General features: G+C 44.7%; 1 pseudogene across 1 annotated transcript; it reads right to left on the bottom strand.

Annotated features, from left to right (window-relative positions):
• Positions 1 to 1480: 1480 nt before the first annotated feature.
• Positions 1481 to 8564, bottom strand: LOC308094781 (annotated as a pseudogene). Its single transcript has 6 exons — positions 8297 to 8564; positions 7537 to 8013; positions 7093 to 7216; positions 5561 to 5640; positions 5329 to 5479; positions 1481 to 1579 (listed from the first exon to the last, which is right to left on the bottom strand). The product of its transcript is annotated as an uncharacterized misc_RNA (transcript).
• Positions 8565 to 20343: the final 11779 nt, after the last annotated feature.

The following is a 20343-nucleotide window of genomic DNA, read 5'->3' on the forward strand; positions in this document are numbered from 1 at the left end:
AGATAAACTTGACATTACTGGGTTATAGTCATGTGGTACAGCATCTTGGACTTTACCTCTTTATGGGCTATTATGTCATGTAACCACCATTCAATGACCTAGTCTTTTTCAGGGGAGGGATATGTGTAAAGATCTCTTGAAAAACAACTAGATATCCATACAAACACTGGTTGTTTAATAGCATCCTAGGCGATGCTGTAAGCTATTGTTTCCCCAGGAGACTGTTTACACCTTCAAGGAGCATTCAAAACACAGGCTAGAAGGGTAGGGCTGCGTGGCTCGAAAAACCCATACCCGGGGATTGAATCCCACTGAGGGTAGAAGTGTTAATTCATGTAATATTAGCATATGAGAGGGATTTTTTTTTCCTGGTAAATGAAGAGTAAGGAGTCCTCTTCCCATCACCACTAAAGTACAATTTCCACCTCAACTAAAGATGTTTAAAGGACTTAATTTCAATATTTCCTTGGTAAATTAGATTCTGACTCTTTGATGTAGGGTAAACAGCTGGTTCATACCTCAGATTTGATGAAGACGGGAGTGATCAGTCTCAACTGTTCAGTATCCCCTATTTGGACTGGCTACTTTTCAGAGAAAAAAATTGTTTTGCCCCAAAATTAAAGTTCACAGCAATCCTTTTCATTATTGGGAGACACTGAAGATAAGAACAGTTTCAAGGAGGAGTACCTCAAAATGTTTTATGCCATACTTCAGTTAACAGTCACACCAAGATCTACAAGTCCTGTCATGTAATGCGTTTTTTTCTTTAACCCTTAATTAAATTGGATGTGCAGGGTTTCCACCAGACAAAGTTTAGCTCAGATGTTCACCATGTTCATAATGAAAATGTTGAAGTGGTTTCCAAAGCAGACAAACCACTGCAGCAGTACACCAAAACTGCAAATTGTCTAATGTAGATAACAAATAACACCAATATACAGTGTGAAATATCATTTTTATCACATATGCCTCTCTGTGCGATTGATCAGGTACAACAGTGCATCCTGAAATGTTGTATAGTCATTGTTAACCACAGTATCAAACAGAAGAGGGATATGTCTGGGAAGCGCTCTACAAACAGTTGCTCTGTACGACATCTGTCTTGCTCTGTAGAAAATGGGTCGACTCCAAATGTAGAGCGCCAAGTCAGGGAGGACCCCAACTCCTGTTCATACATGTTGGCTGCCTCAGCAGCACTGGGCAGCAGCTCGACGGGGATTCTCGCCCGACAACCACCAGCTGCAAGTTGGTTTGGGATCCCTTGTCCTAAAATGAGAGGTGGATAATGAAAGAACATATTTAGCTTGGTCACAATCTCATTATGTTGCAACACACACACACACACACACACACACACACACACACACACACACACACACACACACACACACACGCACACACACACACAACACTCACCATTTACTACAGAAAGGGTATCATTTTCCATCTCTGAGTCTGATGAATCTGACTGCTCAGCATCCTACGGGCTGTCGCCAGGCCCTGCATCTCCATTGGTCCGTCTCTCCTAGGAATCAGGAAGCATGGCCTGTTGGTCTGCCTGAAGAGAGGAGGGCCCCACCTAAATCACAGGGTCCCGTTGTATGTATGTATAGTTGGATTTATTTTTATTTTCATTTCATTTTTATGTTGTTGTTTTTTTGCCAGAAGTCGGAGTAAAGTGTAGACAGGGTGCTTACACTTTTCCCAAAGCTTTTAAACAAAAAGGTTACCAAAGTGCTTTTCCCCCTTATTTTTTTCTTGAGGGTACATGTCACTACTACTTGGATTGCTCATAAACATGGTACTTAAATGGTAAAGGTTGATGCTAAATTGCTGTTTCACAATCTGCACAGTGATGGGGTGAGGTGGTCTCGCGCTCAAACTTCATTTGGCTACTATGGCGCTCTCATGCGGGCGACGCTGCGGTGCTCTCAGAGTAAAGCATTTCTTCTCTCTGTGTTTGTTACTTTCTTTACTTTTTCGCTCTGTGCGGTGCATAAGGGCACAAGTTAAGTATGATAGGACAACTTTAGTGCAGTTAGGAGAGCTGAGTAATAAAGGAGATTTTAATCTCGCGGATCTGGACTGTTTTCCGGAGCTACATGCAGACAGAGCAACACCCGGACACGGCGGAGTATGGGGTGATCAGCGGCCGATAAGGAAGCGTGGAAGGCGGGGAGGTATACAGCGGAGACTCCGACGCCTGGCTACCCGCGGAAGACTACCCCTCCCGGTCATACTCTTTGCCAATGTACGGTCGCTGAGAAACAAGATGGATGATATCTCTGGTAGGCTGGCTATACAGAAGTGCATCCAGGAATGTACCCTGCTGTGTTTCGTTGAGACATGGCTTGAAGAGACGACCCCCAGCGAGGCTGTAATGCTATCAGGCTACACAGCCTTCAGAGCAGACCGCATAGCAGCGGATTGTGGCAAAACTTGCGGGGGAGGTGCAATGATCTACGTCAAGCAGTCCTGGTGTACTGACACGAAGGTAATATCCCAGTCCTGTTCTGAGGATGTGGAATATATCACTTTAAAGTGTAGGCCATTCTTCTTACCAAGAGAATTACAGTGCATCGTTCTGAGTGTCGTATATGTCCCCCCCTCTGCTAATGAGGAGAGAGCTCTGAGTGAGCTGCATTTCATGATAAGCGGACATGAGAATATGTACCCGGATGCTGCTTTTATTGCAATTGGTGATTTTAATCATTGCAATTTAAAGAAGGCTATGCCCAAATTCTATAAATTTGTGGATTTCCCTACCAGAGGGGAAAACACATTAGATCAGTGCTACTGCAACATAAAAAAAGCATTCAGTGCCATTCCCAAACCTCAATTTGGAAAATCTGACCACCTGGCAGTCCTGTTAAGGCCCACTTACATCTCTAAGCTAAAAGCAAACCCAGTCACTGTCAAAACCACGAGGATGTGGACTGACAGTGCACTGGCAGACCTACAGGGCTGCCTGGAGGCCACAGACATGAATGTTTTTAAAGAGGCCACGGACAATATTCATGACTACACAGAGACTGTTAGTGGTTATGTTGAATGGTGCACTTCCATCTGCATCCCCTCTCGTACTATTCGAGTCTTCCCTAACCAAAAGCCCTGGTTCAATGCAGATGTACGCATGAAAATCAGGAACCGGTGTGCAGCTTTCAAGTCGGGGGACACCATGGAGTATAAGCGGGCTCGTTACGAGCTACGAAAGTCCATCAAAACCGCAAAAAAATTATACTCACAGAAACTTGAAAGCTATTATCTGGATAACAACACACATAGTATGTGGCAGGGTATCCAAGCCGTCACTAACTATAAGAGAGGCACGAACGGGACAGAGATTCGAGATAACAACATGCCAGATAACCTTAACAGTTTCTATGCTAGATTTGACAGACTGAATGGAGACACCCCCTCAAAATCTCCCCACAGCCCTGGGGAGACGGCACTTCAGGTGACACACACACAGGTCCTGCGAGCGTTTGGGCAGGTCAACCCAAGAAAGGCAGCTGGCCCTGATGGAGTGTCGCCAAGAGTCCTGAAGGCCTGTGCTGGGCAGTTGGCAGGGGTGTATACGGACATCTTTAACAGCTCCCTTGCACAGGAAATAGTCCCCCGGCCTTTCAAATCTTCTGTCATAATACCAGTCCCTAAAAAAGCCAATACAAGCAAAATGAATGATTTCAGACCAGTGGCACTGACTTCAGTGGCAATGAAGTGCATGGAAAAGCTGGTTCTTCAGTCTATGAACGATGTTATTCCTGACTCATTGGACCCCCTACAGTTTGCCTACCGCAAAAATAGATCTGTGGATGACGCGGTGGCACTGGCACTTCATTCTACATTGGAACATCTGGAGAAAAGTAAAACATATGCACGTATGCTCTTTTTGGATTACAGCTCGGCTTTCAACACAATTAAGCCTATGAAGCTAACTGTGAAACTGGCAAACCTCGGTGTACCTACACCCACCTGCAACTGGATATTGGATTTTCTGATAGATAGGCCACAGGTGGTGAGGATGGGAAATAAGACCTCAGCCCAGCTCACGGTTAGTACTGGAACTCCTCAGGGCTGCTGCCTAAGTCCCAAACTCTACTCCTTGTACACACATGACTGCGTTTCCACCCATAAGAGTAACATCATAATAAAGTATGCCGACGACACAACCATCCTGGGCCTTATTAGAGGAGGAAACGAGTCAGGGTACAGGGAACAGGTGAACAACATCATCAGCTACGGAGAGGACAATGACCTTGTCCTCAATGTGGACAAAACGAAGGAAGTAATTCTGGATTTTAGGAGGGGACCTCCCACACTGCGACCCCTCACCATCAAGGGGACAGAGGTGGAGCAGGCAGACAGCTTTAAGTTTCTTGGCCTTCATGTGTCAAAAAATCTGACCTGGACTGAAAACACTGTTGCTACAGTGAAAAAAGCCCAGCAGCGGCTGTACTTCATCAGGATGCTGAAGAAGGCCGGACTCAGTTCCCGGCCCCTCACCCTGGCCTACAGAGGACTCGTTGAAAGCATCCTCACCAGCGGTATCACGGTGTGGTATGGAAACACTACCCAAGCTGAAAGGAAATCACTCCAACGAGTCATCAAAACTGCAGAGAGGATTATTGGAGCAGATCTCCCTGCCATGGACACAATCTACACACAGCGCTGTAGGAGGAGAGCACAGAGCATCCTTGAGGATCAACATCATCCTGCTCACCCTCTGTTCGTGTGGAGGGACTCAGGACATAACCTGAGACACCACAGGCCAGAGAGCATCTCCACCCACACAACACGCTTTTTTAACAGCTTTTTTCCTGCCACTGTGCGCTTAGTAGCCGAGGACATTAGGGACGGTAGTCAATATGACAGATGAACTGAATCAGAGCAGATGAACTAAATTAGGACAGATCATGATAAGATGAATTGCACCACTATTTGCACTGTTTTTTAGACTATGACGTGCTTATTTATTATATTTATATTTGATATGGACTTTGGGGAGTGTGGTAGGATATATGTAGGATTGTAGGATGTACTGTATGTTTTCTCTGTATTTTCTGTCTTCTTTTTAAAATGCTGACCCTGGGAGCTGAGCTCCAAAATTTCCTATGCACTTGTGCAAATGGCAAATAAAGTCTATTCTAAAATAAAGTCTATTCTAAACAATAAAAGTAGCATGTACCCCTCATTGAGCCCCCCCCCCCCCCCCTCTACCTTTGGCGAGAATTGATAAGCCAGTGGAGCTTAACCCCATATCCGTCTGTGGCCCGAGGCCCCTTGATGGCCCCCTACTGCCACTAGCCCCCCACCCAGCGGACGTACCGGGAACGGCTCCAGCCCCTCTCGGATGATGAAGCCCCTCTATGAGGTGCGTGAGGATGTGGGGTCTAAGTACGCTGTCAGGACTCGCTGGGAGGCTGGCTGTGGCTGAGGGGGACTGGCTGAGGGCTCTTACCACGGTAGGCAGGAGGGGTGGAGGAGGAGGAGGAGGAGGGGGGGTAGTGCTGCTGCTGTTATTGTTGTTGTTGTTGTTGTTGTTGTTGCTGCTGCTGACGTGGGGGGGGGGGGGCTCCTTCAATTCTGGGGACGGGATCACCGGGCGAGCGGACAGGGCACAGGACACAGCCATCACAGCTGCAGAGTTAGGAGACAGAGGGAGGGGCTAGCCAGTGATGTGTAGGGGCAGCAGAGTGCAGGCAGAGTTGTGTGCATGCTGTATGTGTGTACACATTTATATGTTTAGCAACAAAGAACAATGATGTTCAGAGTAAACATTAGATTATCAGTGTGTAGACTCACAAATCAGTCTCTAAACACTTTGCTCAATAGAGTGTGTGGGCCCTATCTTGCGTGCCGAATTACCCCTTATGCCTAACCTTTTTTGGCATTTCTTACTATTTTGAAGAAAGAAAAAAGAATTGTGAACATGGCCAATCTGCATCGACACGTTGTGAGCTCGGCTATTTGAACTATTTTTAAATGTTTTTCAAAATAGTAAAAAAGGCCTAAAAAGTTAAGGTATAAGGGGTAAGGTGTGCGCCACAAGATAGGGCCCTGAGGATCTCCTAGCTTTCGTTGCTAAAACTGGGTGGAAACAAGTAAGCTGTGTTTACACTAAAATACCTATATTGCCGGCATAGGCAGGGAAGAGCAGGGGGAGAGTCATTCACACATCGGCCTCGTTATCGTCATGTGACTGTTCACACAACAGTGCGTATAGTACTTATAGTCACGCGAGACGAGAGGTGACTATAAGCACTCAAGAATAGGCATTTGGGGATGATCAAATATGTATTTGGGACAAACAGAATATCCACAATATCCATCTGCAGGCTGGCAAACCGGCTAATGTAACTTTAATCGAATGTTCTCTCTCGCTCTCTCTCTCCTTCTCTCTCTCTCCCCCCTCGCTGTATGTACCACAGTCAGTGTACTTACAGGATAACTCACATCTTAGTTAGATAGCTACTCCATCTACATGCAACATGCAACAGTCAAAAATTAACCATGGTTCCATGGTTTCAGTTGACAGTGAGGCTTCACTGTCACACATGCTCTCTCTCACTCTCTCTCTCACCCAGTAAACAGAGACACGCTTGCTCTCTCACTATATCCGATGCTCTCTCAATCATTAGTCTTCTCAACCTAACCTCAACTGGCACACACACACACAGCTTTCTCGCTCTCCATCAGAATGCATACAAGAGCTTTTTCCAAGTATTTTTTTGATACAACAACAGTTTGTTCATAGAAGTCTTATAAGCACCGTCTTGACACACTGTCATCATGACGCTACCGGTGTAGAACGCTCTGTGTTCACACTTACATGCCATGATAACAATGCAGGCATTTTAACTAGATAAGGGTGACGTGAAATTGCCGGCCCTTCATAATGGCGCGGTGACATGATTGGTTTCCAATCCAAATCAGTAGGCGTAGGTTTATTAGCAGCTGTTCTCGCTGCTGTTCTAGCAAATACCTTACTCTGGTAGGCGGATATCTCTGATCGTCTGGCAACGTGAGACTAATCAGTGCGTGGTTTAGAACTATGCTAGTGAAATGGAATAAATGTAACATGTACTGTACCTGTGCCATTCTCTTTGGGAGACATGGAGGGTGGTGTGGGTGTCCTGTGTCTGTGTGGATTCGGAAGATTCTCCTCTTTTTTCTGATTTGGGCTCAATCCATTTGCTTTGAACATTTGTGTAGGCTGAAATACAAAATAGCACAAAACATAGTTCAGTCAGCACAAGGTATGTTCACATTGAGGTGCTTCAATACAGGGGAAAAAGACCTTGACCTTGAGAACCAAAGCTAAAAACAAGACACCAGGAAAATGTCTATTTTACTGCTAGAAAGTCAGATTTCATGCCATCCCTCCCTTCAACTACCATGTTCACTCACCACTGCAGCTTCGGCGTGTTTGACTGGATGCACCTTTAGGTCTACGGCCACTGTCTGAGGAGGTGGGAGGTGCTGGTAGGGCATTTGGACCAGTGCCTGCGCCACGGGCAGCTATTCTTCTGTCACCAGCACATGGCCCGCCAGGGCCTGGATGGAACGCAGGGACAGCCTCTGGAGCGAGGACGGAGGGTTCTGGGGGAACCTGGGGAGAACTAGAGGAGGAGGAGGAGGGGGTGGTCGCTGGCTCTGCACCTGGAAGGTGGTGCTCCTTCGCTGGGGAGCAGCCACCAGGGGAAGTTGAGGTCTGCGCTGATGACGTGTGCACGCTGATGGTGACACAGGAAGAAGAAGGGGCTGGGAGGTCGCCGTGCTGTGATTGCATGGCATTTGTCGCTGCACTGGTCAGCCGTTGGACTGACAGTGGAAGGGGGGTAGGGTTAGTGTCTGGTGTTACTCTGAGGGCAATGGGCTGGAGGTGTCTGTGGCTGGGAGAGACTCCTGTGGTTTGCTGAATGATTAACTGGTGGTGTGCTCCACGCTGGCCTGATGAACAGGGCGGCTGCTGCTTGACGAGAGTATGGGACTGGACCGGGGAGTAGGTTGCTGGAATAGTAAACCAAAGAACTGCGTGAGGTAAAGTATTTTTGTTGCATGTACAGTACATGTATCTATCTGTGTGTTGACACAATGAGGGAGAACGATGCATCACGTGTCAGATCCTCTCTATTAAGTTCAGAACATTGGCGATTGGAGATTCATCAGGATTAACAGGATTGGATATAAATAGAATGTGTCTTTTAGTACATGCTTCTACAATTATGTTTGTGGTAATATGTGGAGGTAAAATTCGTTTTTCTTTATTGAGTAACACTCTCCAGTCACTTACCTGGTGCTACAAGCTGAGATCCTGAGGTGAGACGAGCTCCATCTGCCGGTCTGACCTCGGTTCCGATGTCTGATGAGGCCTCTGCCTTAAGAGGGCAGATGGACATCTTGGGTAGAGCAGCAGGCTGTGCCAGGGCTTGGGCCTGGGTTGAGGGCTTTAGAAGGACACCCTGGGCTGTGGCAAGAGCCCCAGGGAGATGAGCCCGCACAGACAGGCTCTGCACCTGACCCGACAACCACCAGCTGCAAGTTGGTTTGGGATCCCTCATCCTAAAATGCGAGGTGGATAATGAAAGCACATATTTAGCTTGGTCACAATCTCGATTATGTTGCAGTACACACACACACACACACCAAATCACCACTTAACTACGGTAGCACTAGGCAAGAGTAGACTAGTAGCCCAAACAATCCCTGCTGATGTTTCCATCAGCAGCTGGTACTATGAGCACCTTGCTCCATCTCATCACTGGAGTGACAGCACACTGCAGCAGAGACTGCAGTGTGAAGCTTTTATTTCCCACGTCGCAGGTCCATGGACTGTCACTACGGACCCCCAGCTGCGGCTCAAGACTGTGACTGCGGACCGGGCCTCTCCATGGAGCATGACCGTGGATTTCTACTACACTACACTATACCACTACACTATACTGTATATTATCTTAACATTCTTATATTATACCATTATATAATGCATACACATTATTGCTGTACTATATTACATTATCATATACTATCTTACACTATTATATTTGCTACTATTATTATTGTTACTACTTGCACTGTATCTCTTTCTGTCTCTCCTCTGTCTGTCTGTCTCTCCCTCTCTCTCTCTTCTTTCCCCCGACACGGTCGAGGCAGAAGGCCGCCACCCTAGAGCCTAGGGTCTGCCTGACGTTTCTCCCATTGCTTGCTCAGGGTGGGATGTCGGGTCTCTTCTCTACATGTAAAGTGTCTTGAGACAACTTGTTGAATTGAAAATTGAATTGAAGTGGTCATTCTGAAACTCTTGTGGTTCCAGAAGAGCTCAGTTCAGAGCTCTTATGTAAGAATTGGAACCACAAGGGTTGCAGAATGTATTAAAAACAAAAAGATGGTGCAGACTGGATGTTTTGAGAATTGAGGGAAAACTATTAAAAAAAACATGGGTACAGGATTACTCCTGACTGCTTTTTTATAGATTTCCAAAGTCAAAAAGCTTAACCACATGAACCCTATCCATATTCTGGGAGTGAATATCTGGCAAAAATAGCAAGGTACAAGCTTACAACGTGACGTGAAGGGGCGGATACAATACCTATATATTTGTACATTCTTGCTGTTGAGTGGAGCCCATGTCCAAAACCGTTAATTTCTTCTCATCATTTAAAAAGATTTAATAGCTAAAATAGACCCTGATGTAGAATTTAGGAAAGTTTCACTTATGGAATAATATAAGAGAAAACAAAATTTTCACCATATGGTAGTTTTTAGATGCACCTGTATATCTACAAATGCTACAATACCTGGTATCCGATGAGCATTCCAGGACTGCACAACTCTGCCAAGTCCAATTTGGCTGACTTGGCATGCGAGGTTGGAGACACAGAATCTGGTGAAGAAGTTGTCTGCACATAAGGTTGCCTGATGATATTATATCTGTACTGAGACAGCATCTCTTGCATGAACAGGACAAGGTAGAATGCTCTGCCATGGTCTACCTAATGGGGCGATAACAGATATAAGAGCAATGGTACAGTTTGTGATAAAAACATGAAATGTGGTACACTTATAACCAAAGGCATTCCCCCAAAAAATGGATATGGAGGCATCATGAATACACTACAATAATACATGCTCCACTAACCTAGCCTGACACTCAGCCTGAATTTTCATTTCGTTTCACTCCATTATTCAGTCTGAAAGCCCTCTCAATGAAGCCGATTTCTGAGACGGGGCGTGGCCAAAGTGGGATTCCACTATGAACCAACGCGATTGGTTCATACTGGATTATCCCGATCCCGATTCGTCGTACATATTTTCAACCGAGAAACACCCCTCTTCGACACGTCACCAGACCCTGAATGCGAGGCAAACGATTCAGGGGGTGGAGCCAGGCTACCACTAACCCTGACTTGGTCCCACATTCCATGATTGGCCACTGCAGCTCTGTAATAAAAGGAAAAAAATATATATTGTTATACATATCCCATGCACACAGCAATGAAAACAGAAATACAGAGAAATATAGGCCTGTTATAGAGCCACCATGAGGACAAATTTTTGCTAAACACATTTTCTGATATTACTCCTACAAATCTTGTCCAAACCTCATGCAAATGGGACGCATCTCTATAGTAATGTGATCAAAGTATCTGTCCAATTTTTTTGATTACAGCCTGGTTGACTAAGAATGGCTTCCAGGAGTGGCTTTGCAGGAGTGGCCCGTTTTGCACAAAATGCCACAAATCATGGCCACCGCATTTGAGTGCCGTGAAACTTTGCCCCCATGTAGTGATCGACCCGTCGATCTCGGTCACAGACACATTCTTCCAAAGTTTGCGGGCACTGGGTAGGCAACCTGGCCTGGCGGAGACCTGTGCTCTGAGGAGCACACTTTTCTAGTAATTTTCTATACTTTTCATGTTGAATGGACTTACTTGTAAATTTCTTCATAGATGACCAGATTATTTTTCACTGGCATTGTGGCTTGAGCAACAATTTTGCTGCTGAAGCCATCAATAGCCAGGACGTGTGTCACTCCGAACATCACCAGCTTCTCGTTCTGGTCTAAGTGCACTTTGTGACCCATGTATTCTGCATGGTATGGAATGGGGTTCAGATTACGAGCTCCCTAAAACAGAAAATTCAATCAATGCAAAGTACAGTACATGTTTCAATTATATAAAATGTTCAGATCATACATGGCCTGATAAAGACCATACATTTAACATTTTAGGACACCAATTTATAGACAATCCATTTAATCATAGCACAGGTCATTTACCTGACGACGCAACTCATGGTATGGTTGGTGCACTTCTCTGAGAATACTTCCCACTCGTCTTTCCCCTGCCATAACTCCCACCGACAACAGGTATCCCGTCATGAACTTTCGTCCATATGTGGGGCCAGTCTGTAAATACACAAATACAATAATCACACAACACTGAATATGAAAATCATAAGTAACAGATTCTCACTGATTCATCACAATTGTATGGTGTTACACCGAAAATGGTGTCTTCAAACCACCTACCTAATGTCAATACAATCAGGGACCCTGATTGTATTGACATTTGCTAGGTGGTTTGAATTGCACCCCGATTCAGGGTGCATTGGGGTGATTATCTTTAGGCTCCCAGGTGGTCTCATTGACTTCAATGTTAATGTCGGCCCGCCCCCCCCCCCCCACACCCACACACACACACACACACACACACACACACACACACACACACCCCCACCCCCACCCCCACACACACACACACACACACACACACACACACACACACCCCCACCCCCACCCCAACACACACACACACACACACACACACACACACACTTTATAATGATTTGCATGGGTATTATAAGCGAAAAAACAACAACTAGTACACACAAACCTTTTGTATTGAGGAGACAACGGCCGTTGCCAGTTCTGCGTTTGTCACATGTCTCGTTGGTTTCAGCTGGTGCTGCATACAGAACCTCCTTACAGACATCTCGGAGCATCTCGGAACACCTAATTGCTGCAATGAGCTTGAAATCTCCGCATGCGTTTTGCCGCTATCAAAAAGATCTTTCACGGTAACGGCATATTCCTCCAGCCTGGCCATATTTTCTCATACAAACATAAGTTATCAACACAACCTACTATGATGCCTCCTTCTTCTTTCCTTTCAAACTGGTTGTATGTTGCGGTTTCTGCGATACACTTCCGCTTCCGGGTCGGGAGGCGTACATAATAAGTTTGTATAACTTAAGGCTAAATATTTCTAGCCATTAATAACAAATTAATAGTGTTTTGGTGCCCAAGTTATATCCACAGTTATGTCGCTCCCCCTCAGCACCACCAATAAAATAAAGATATTATTATTATTATTAACACCGCCTCGCGTGCTGTCCAAGCTGACACGGTCGAGCGCTCCCTACCCCGTTTCAGCCAATCAAAAGCCGCGGTCAAAAAAATAAAACAAATAGATAAATAGATAAATAAATAAATGGCAACCCTCAGGAGAGTCAGGACGTAATCCGATGTTTCCATTTTCTATTCAAAACAAAAGAACATAAATTGGAAAAATTAGTCGTTTTCCTTATTTTCATTTTTCCATTCTGAATGTATTATTGGAACAATACAGCTAATTAGCTCCGGTAGCGTTTAAAAGGAGAAAATGATAAATAGACACAATGACAAATTGAAATTGAGAGCTCCAAAAGGGCTTTTTCCATTTTCTCAACCTTTGATTCAGAGCCACAAGTTAGAAATTGGTAAAATGAGCCGTTATCCATTTTTTTGACTTGGTTTGGAAATACAAATATTGAAAAAACAAGCCATTTTTCCTTTTTCAATTTGGATTTTATTTTGAAAATCAACTGACCGAAAGGTACACGGATTCTGGTCCTACCATGTTAACATAATTAGATCCTACCTATTACGTAGCGTAATCCACTTTCGTTTTAAAACTCCAGTGTCTTCCATTATTCCTGGGATTGCATCTTTTGGAAAACTTCCACCTTCCATAACTTCACAGTGGTAAATCCGTGCTACTTTAAGTCATAAATTAATGAGGGGGAACGGAGCACAACATAATTGCACACTGGTGTTGCATGCCGTAAATAGCAGATCTACAAGCTCACAACGCGTCCTATTCGTGACGCGTTGTGAGCTTGTAGATCTGCTATTTACTGCTTACGACACCGACACAAAACTAAGTATATCTGAGGCCAACACTTGGGTGTCAGGTTACATTCAGCGGCTCGTGGCACAGCACATTCTACAGCTGAACTTTATGATAGATCACTAGGGATGGATGCTTTGTAGTTTGGAGATCATTTTGACTAGCAAGCATATGCTGCGTTTTGACAACTTCAGTCATGTCATTCACACCGCGGCCATCGCTACACATACCCCCCCACACCCCCCCTTTTTTTTTTTTGCATATCTGCACTGATCTCATAAATAGCCCCAAAGGAATCCTCACGACGGAAATCCGTCGCCACGACAGAGAACTTTAATCCATGTAGGAGCCATGTATCATGGTTTCTGGTGCCGTTTGGGTTTATTACTGGTTCATTTCTGCTCACTTAACCCGTTCAATACGGGGAGCGCATCTCGTGTCATTTTTAGATTTCTTGTGCTATTCAAAAATAGCAGATCTACAAGCTATGAGCTTGTACTAGCACATTTTGAATATATATTTTTTAAAGGGAACATTTGTCAAATATTTTGTTCCAGGGACCCCACAGAAGCAAAGATTTGAGTTATAAATGTTCGCTTTAATAAAATATATATTCAAAGATTTGCACACATTTTCACGATTTCAAAGATAGCAGATCTACAAGCTCGTAGTGCGGCACTACGAGCTTGTAGATCTGCTATCTTTGAAGAGCCAAATAAATGTTAAGTGACACAGATGCGTTCCTGGTCTTAAAGGGTTAATGATGTTTTGCTTAACACTTGTCCTCTGAGACCACAGGCTCTGAAAGACTGCAGTGGTAACATGAAGGTGACAGTTTCTTATGTTCCGCTTCATATGAGCTACATGTGACTCCTAAGGACATGGAGGCTATTGCTCCTTATTTTAATCTGTAAATTAAAGGACATAACGTGGGTGGCTAAGCAATATGTGGATTTATTTAGGCTGCAATTCAATGTATTCAGGTAACCCACACATTTAATAACATCCACTATTAGAACCACTTGAGCCCTATTCAAATGTTGTTGTTGTTTTTTGGTGTATAGCTCATCTGCAAGCTGAGGCCCTATTCTACAAATGTCTTCTAAATCCTAATAGTTTTCTGAAACACTTTTTCATGTCAAGGACCCCCAAAATCATATGTATTTGGCCACGGACCCCCATCTCAGAATATCTTGTTCCAGGGACCCCCAGAAGCAAATATTTGAGTTACAAATGTTCGCTTAAAAAAAATATATATATTTAAAGATTTGCACAAATGTTCATGATTTTTCAAAAATAGCAGATCTACAAGCTCATAGGGCGGCACTTGGTCCTGTGCTATGAGATTGTATATCTGCTATTTTTTAATAGCCAAGGTATAAAATTATGGTTAAAGTGGTTAACCACTGCAACTCCCTCCTTGCTGGTGCTCCGGCATCTGCCATCAGACCTCTGGAGCTTGTTCAGAAAGCTGCGGCTCGTCTGGTGTTCAACCGCCCCAAGTTCTCCCACACAACCATCCTTCTCCGTTCTCTACACTGGCTCCCCGTAGCGGCTCGCATCCAGTTCAAAACCCTGGTGCTAGCCTATAGGGCAGTGAAAGGAACAGCTCCTTCCTACCTCCGGGCTATGGTCGATGCCTACACCCCTGCCCGACCACTTCGGTCTGCCACCTCGGGGCGACTGACTGCCTCGTCACTCAAGGGTCCTTCTGGCCGATCCACACGGTCACGACTCTTTTCTGTTCTGGCCCCACAGTGGTGGAATGAACTTCCCACTGATGTTAGGACAGCAGAGTCACTGCCCATATTTCGCCGCAGACTGAAAACCCACCTCTTCAGGAAACACTACCCTTCCTCTCTGCCTGACCTACTTGTTGTTAACTAGTTGTACGAACGCTTGTTTTCAATTGCTTTATTGTTTATTGGATCTTGTTTAGTCGATACACTTATTTGTTTTAGCTCATGCTCATTTGATTTAGCTATTTTGTCTCATCTGTTTAAGGAAATAGGTAGCTGATATATTGCACTTTTACCTTAGCGCTAGGTATACTCTTGGTTGCTTGTTTTTGCAGAAAATGCACTAAAGACTTCTGGTGATTAGTAGTTTTCGTTCCCTACCTATGTTGAATACACTTATTGTAAGTCGCTTTGGATAAAAGCGTCTGCTAAATGACTGTAATGTAATGTTAAAATCTAAAATGACCCTGGGTGGGGTGGAGTCTCTCCCCGCAATAATGTGCCCAGAATGTTTGTTTACATCCACTAAATCTGTTACAGTCTAGTGGATCTACTGGTATTAAATCTGTTACAGTCTAGTGGATCTACTGGTATTAAATCTGTTACAGTCTAGTGGATCTACTGGTATTAAATCTGTTACAGTCTAGTGGATCTACTGGTATTAAATCTGTTACAGTCTAGTGGATCTACTGGTATTAAATCTGTTACAGTCTAGTGGATCTACTGGTATTAAATCTGTTACAGTCTAGTGGATCTACTGGTATTAACAACTTCTCTGTGGTAATAAGCTATAGCAGGAAGTCTGTTATTGTCTGTTTCACGGGGTGGCCATAGCTGAGTGGTTAGTGAGCCCGCCTAGGGAGCCAGAGGCCCTGGTTGCCCCAGGTTCGATTCCAGACCAGGTCAGCATATGTGTCGATGAAATGAAATTTGTCCCTGAGCAAGACTCTTAACCCCTAATTGCTCACAGGTTCTCATTGGAAACAAAGACCGCAAGGACCTTTAACGACCTGTTAAAAGGAATTATCCTTATCCTTATTTGCATATTTGATTGTTTCATAAAGCTGAGGGCAAAGGGCAATTACAAAATCTCAAAGAGATCAATTAATTACATGTTGATGAATATGATCTCGTAAACAGCCCAGTGGTTCTGAAACATCTTCACGTCAATTGGACCCACACATTGATTACGTATTTGGCTCCCATCGGAAGATATTTTGTACCAGATTTGTGCCATTATTAATTATTAAATTAGAACAGTATTGTCCATGAGGCTGTAAACCTTGTACTGTATGCACAAGGAAAACACATTAGAGTGTGGCGGGGTACCCTAAGTTTGACTTGCGCTCGTTTCACTTGTGTTCTTTGGGATGCCTCCCTCGCGCTCTGGAGCAGAACCAAGACACTTCTTCACAGTTTCACTGAAGTCCTTGTGGGTCAGCTTGAGGTCGAACTGCCGAGCAGCAGCTGAAAGACAAGATTACAAAAATAAGAGTGAGGAAGAGAGAGAGAGAGAGAGTGTGTGTATGTCCCGTACAACTTCCTGTTATATTAATACGAAAATCACCCTCACTCTGTACAGTAACACAAGCTACAGTCAGCAGACAGTTAGCTAATAGACTGGACTGGAAAGAGGAGCAAACGGCTAGCCTGGCTCTATCCAGGTAATAACATTTGCATCCGAGCACCTCTAAAGCTCACCAATTAGGTTGTCTTTTTTTGGTTTATTTCTTATAGCTTGCACTTTCACCATCACCTGATTCCAACCTAACCTTTTCTGTTAGATTAAGTTTTGTCATTTCATGCTTTATTCTTCAACAGGGGATTACAGAGAGACATGAAACAAGGGCAGAGAGGAGACATGCAATACATTATAGGAGTTGGATTCAAACCCGGTACTATATGGCTCACAAAGAGCATAATTATGTTCTGAATCACCATCAGCAGTGAGCTCTAGGGGGTGCTCAGGGGGTCGGCGACCCCTTAGTTCTGACACTATGGGGGCTGGGGGCTCACGCATGCTCCACATGCACGCACCGTCAGCGGCGGTCTTTAACACCTTAAAGTTTAAACAATAGCCTCTCAAGGTTCGCGCCGTCAGTGGCGAGCCGTTCTCAATAGCCTCTACCTGGCTGCTTTGCATAACATTAGGCTAATGGAGAAAAGCCATGGACTTGAATGCGTACATTCCTCTCATAATGAGAGACAACAGTCTCTGCACTGCAGAGTGTGAAGGGGATCGCTTAGCAGAGGACCCAGTTCTCTGAGACAAGACAAAGACAAGTTGTCTGATTGTTTTAACTACTTATGTGTGGGTGAGTCTATGTAAAGGGCTTTTATATCAAACTAAAAGGAAAATAAAATCATTAATTAATTGAAACAAAAATAAAAACAACAAATTAACAATGCAACAAAAATAATAAGAAATATAATTACATTAACACATTGACCGCCGAGCCCGTAGTTCTACGGGCTGATAAATCCAACCGTTAAGCGCCAATCCCGTAGCCTACGGGCTAATGGTCTTTTTAGTGGTCCACGTTAGTTTACCCCCTCAGGCACATCGTCACAAAATATCATCAATCTAGACCACATAGAAGTTGAAAAATCTTGTGATCCAATCACATGATCACATAAAACCAAAAAAAAAAAAGCACTAAAGCTGCATAATGTCAGGGGGTCCGCCAATCTGTTTGGCAAAAAAGTGTGATCGAGTGAGCAGCCTCTCTCTCTCTCTCTGCCTGGCTGCACCACAGCCCTCACTGACTGTGAGTGTGATCAGTGGGAGTGAGTGCAGGCGGGGCGAGCGTGCGCGCGCTTGGGGCGAGCGTGCGCGCGCGTGGTCGTACGTGCACACTCGCGGGGGAGGGGATGAACTTCTCCTGACCTCCTGCCTAAACCTAATGTTTACACAGATATGTCGGTGAGATCTGAGGCAATACATCGTGCGCGTATGTGCACAGGCGCGCGGGCGACGACTTGTTCCACACACACACCACAGGCAGGACAGACTGTAAGCATTCCACGTGCACTTTACCCCAAAGCTTTGATGTGATCGTCGCCACCATTGTTGTTTATAAAACAAACAGGGTCCTGCGCAGGTGTGCTCGCGCGCACACACACACGCACACACACGCACACACACACACACACACACACACACACACACAGAGAGAAACGCGAGCGTGATCGGTCACATGACCAAAACAAATGCTTCAAAAGCGAGACGCGCGGCCCCGTCGTTCTTGCTTTTCCAAACCAGATTATTTTCAGAGCCGATCGATACAGAGAGAGACAGACAGAGAGAGAGACAGACAGACAGACAGATAGATAGATAGATAGATAGTTCGTTAGTAGTAGTAGAAGTGATAGATAGATAGATAGATAGATAGATAGATAGATAGATAGATAGATAGATAGTTCGGTAGTAGTAGTAGTAGTAGTAGTAGTAGTTAGTAGTGATAGATAGATAGATAGATAGTTCAGTAGTAGTAGTAGTAGTAGTAGTAGTAGTAGTAGTAGTTAGTAGTGATAGATAGATAGATAGATAGTTCGGTAGTAGTAGTAGTAGTAGTAGTAGTAGTAGTAGTAGTATTATTAGTAGTAGTAGAGTTGCGAGATTGAGACGGAGTGAGTGAACGGGTGAGTTTGAGTGTGTGAAACGGTGAGTGAACGAGTGTGATCTGAGTGAATTGTTAGTTTGTGTGAGTGATTATTGTAGTGATTATTGTAGTGTGTAGTGTGAGTCAGATATTTACATAGTGTGAGTGATATATATAAATCCCAGTGAGTTTTATATATATATATATTTATAGATAGAGAGGGCGTGGAGGTAAATAATAGGTGGAAGTAATAGGAGTATAGTAGGAGAGTTGATCGGCGATATAGGGAGAGTATAGGAGAAAAATAGGTGGTAATAGAGAGGAGAAAGTTTATATTTATTTATAGTGTAGCTACTGTGAGAGGGTAGCTATGCCAGGGAAGCGCGCGCGCAAGCGCAAAAACACCCCAGCCCCAGGATCTGGGCAAAGGTCCATGGACCAGTTCTTGGTGGCTCCTGGTGGACCTCCACAGAAGGAAGCTCGTCTGGTTCCACCTGTGGACCTCCAGCCAGGTCCGAGTGTTGGACCTGACGACACCAAGGACCGCAAGGTTCCGCCTGTGGACCTCCAGCCAGGTCTGATTGTCGGACCTGACGACACCCAGGACCGCGAGGTTCTGCCCGTCCGTCGGAGTGCACGGATCGCCACCGTCACCGTGCCTGTTGTTCGAGTCGCCACCGTCACCGTGCCTGTTGTGACTGTTGTGCCTGTTGTTGGGGTTCATGGTCCCGAGTGGGACATCAGTGACACAGAGAGTGAGATCGGGATCGCGTCGGATTCTGATTCTGATTCTGATACCGACAGTGACTCCAGTGGTGCCTCTGGGGGCTCCGTTTGGCTACCGACGGGTGAGAGCCGTCTGGACCGTGGGGGCAATTGTTCTTTTTCCAGTGGTAAGCATACATTTTTTATAGTTTTATCTGTTACTACTTGATTTGATCGATTTGTATTCGTTACTAGTTGATTTGATCGTGTTTTTCATAGACCTGGTTGCTTATTAGTCTTCCACAATCTGGCAACGCAAAACGAAAGGCCCTCTGTACCTGTGGTTCTCAACATGTGGTTCGCGACCACAACGGAGCGAGCCTCGTACAACGCCTCGCAACGCGATCTATATATGCATCTATCTATCAGATGATGACAATGTTTAGGCTCTTATTGATTTATTGTGTAAAAAGAACACCTAAAAATAGCAGATCTACAAGCTTGTGAGCTTGTAGATCGGCTATTTTCAGATAGGTTTGAGCTTTTGGGCTCGTTTTCATAGACCTGTTTGCTTATTACACTCCCACAATCTGGCAACTTCAAAAAACGACAGGCCCTTTTAGCCTCTGTACCTGTGGTTCTCAACATGTGGTTCGCGACCACAACGGAGCGAGCCTCGTACAACGCCTCGCAACGCGATCTATATATGCATCTATCAGATGATGACAATGTTTAGGCTCTTATTGATTTATTGTGTAAAAAGAACACCTAAAAATAGCAGATCTACAAGCTTGTGAGCTTGTAGATCGGCTATTTTCAGATAGGTTTGAGCTTCTTTTGGGCTCGTTTTCATAGACCTGTTTGCTTATTACACTCCCACAATCTGGCAACTTCAAAAAACGACAGGCCCTTTTAGCCTCTGTACCTGTGGTTCTCAACATGTGGTTCGCGACCACAACGGAGCGAGCCTCGTACAACGCCTCGCAACGCGATCTATATATGCATCTATCTATCAGATGATGACAATGTTTAGCCTCTATTGATTTATTGTGTAAAAAGAACACCTAAAAATAGCAGATATACAAGCTTGTGAGCTTGTAGATCTGCTCATTTTATTATGCTTTG

The sequence above is a fragment of the Gymnoscopelus braueri genome (genome assembly GCF_963280865.1).
Source record: "Gymnoscopelus braueri genome assembly, chromosome: 11".
NCBI classification, from domain to species: Eukaryota; Metazoa; Chordata; class Actinopteri; order Myctophiformes; family Myctophidae; genus Gymnoscopelus; species Gymnoscopelus braueri.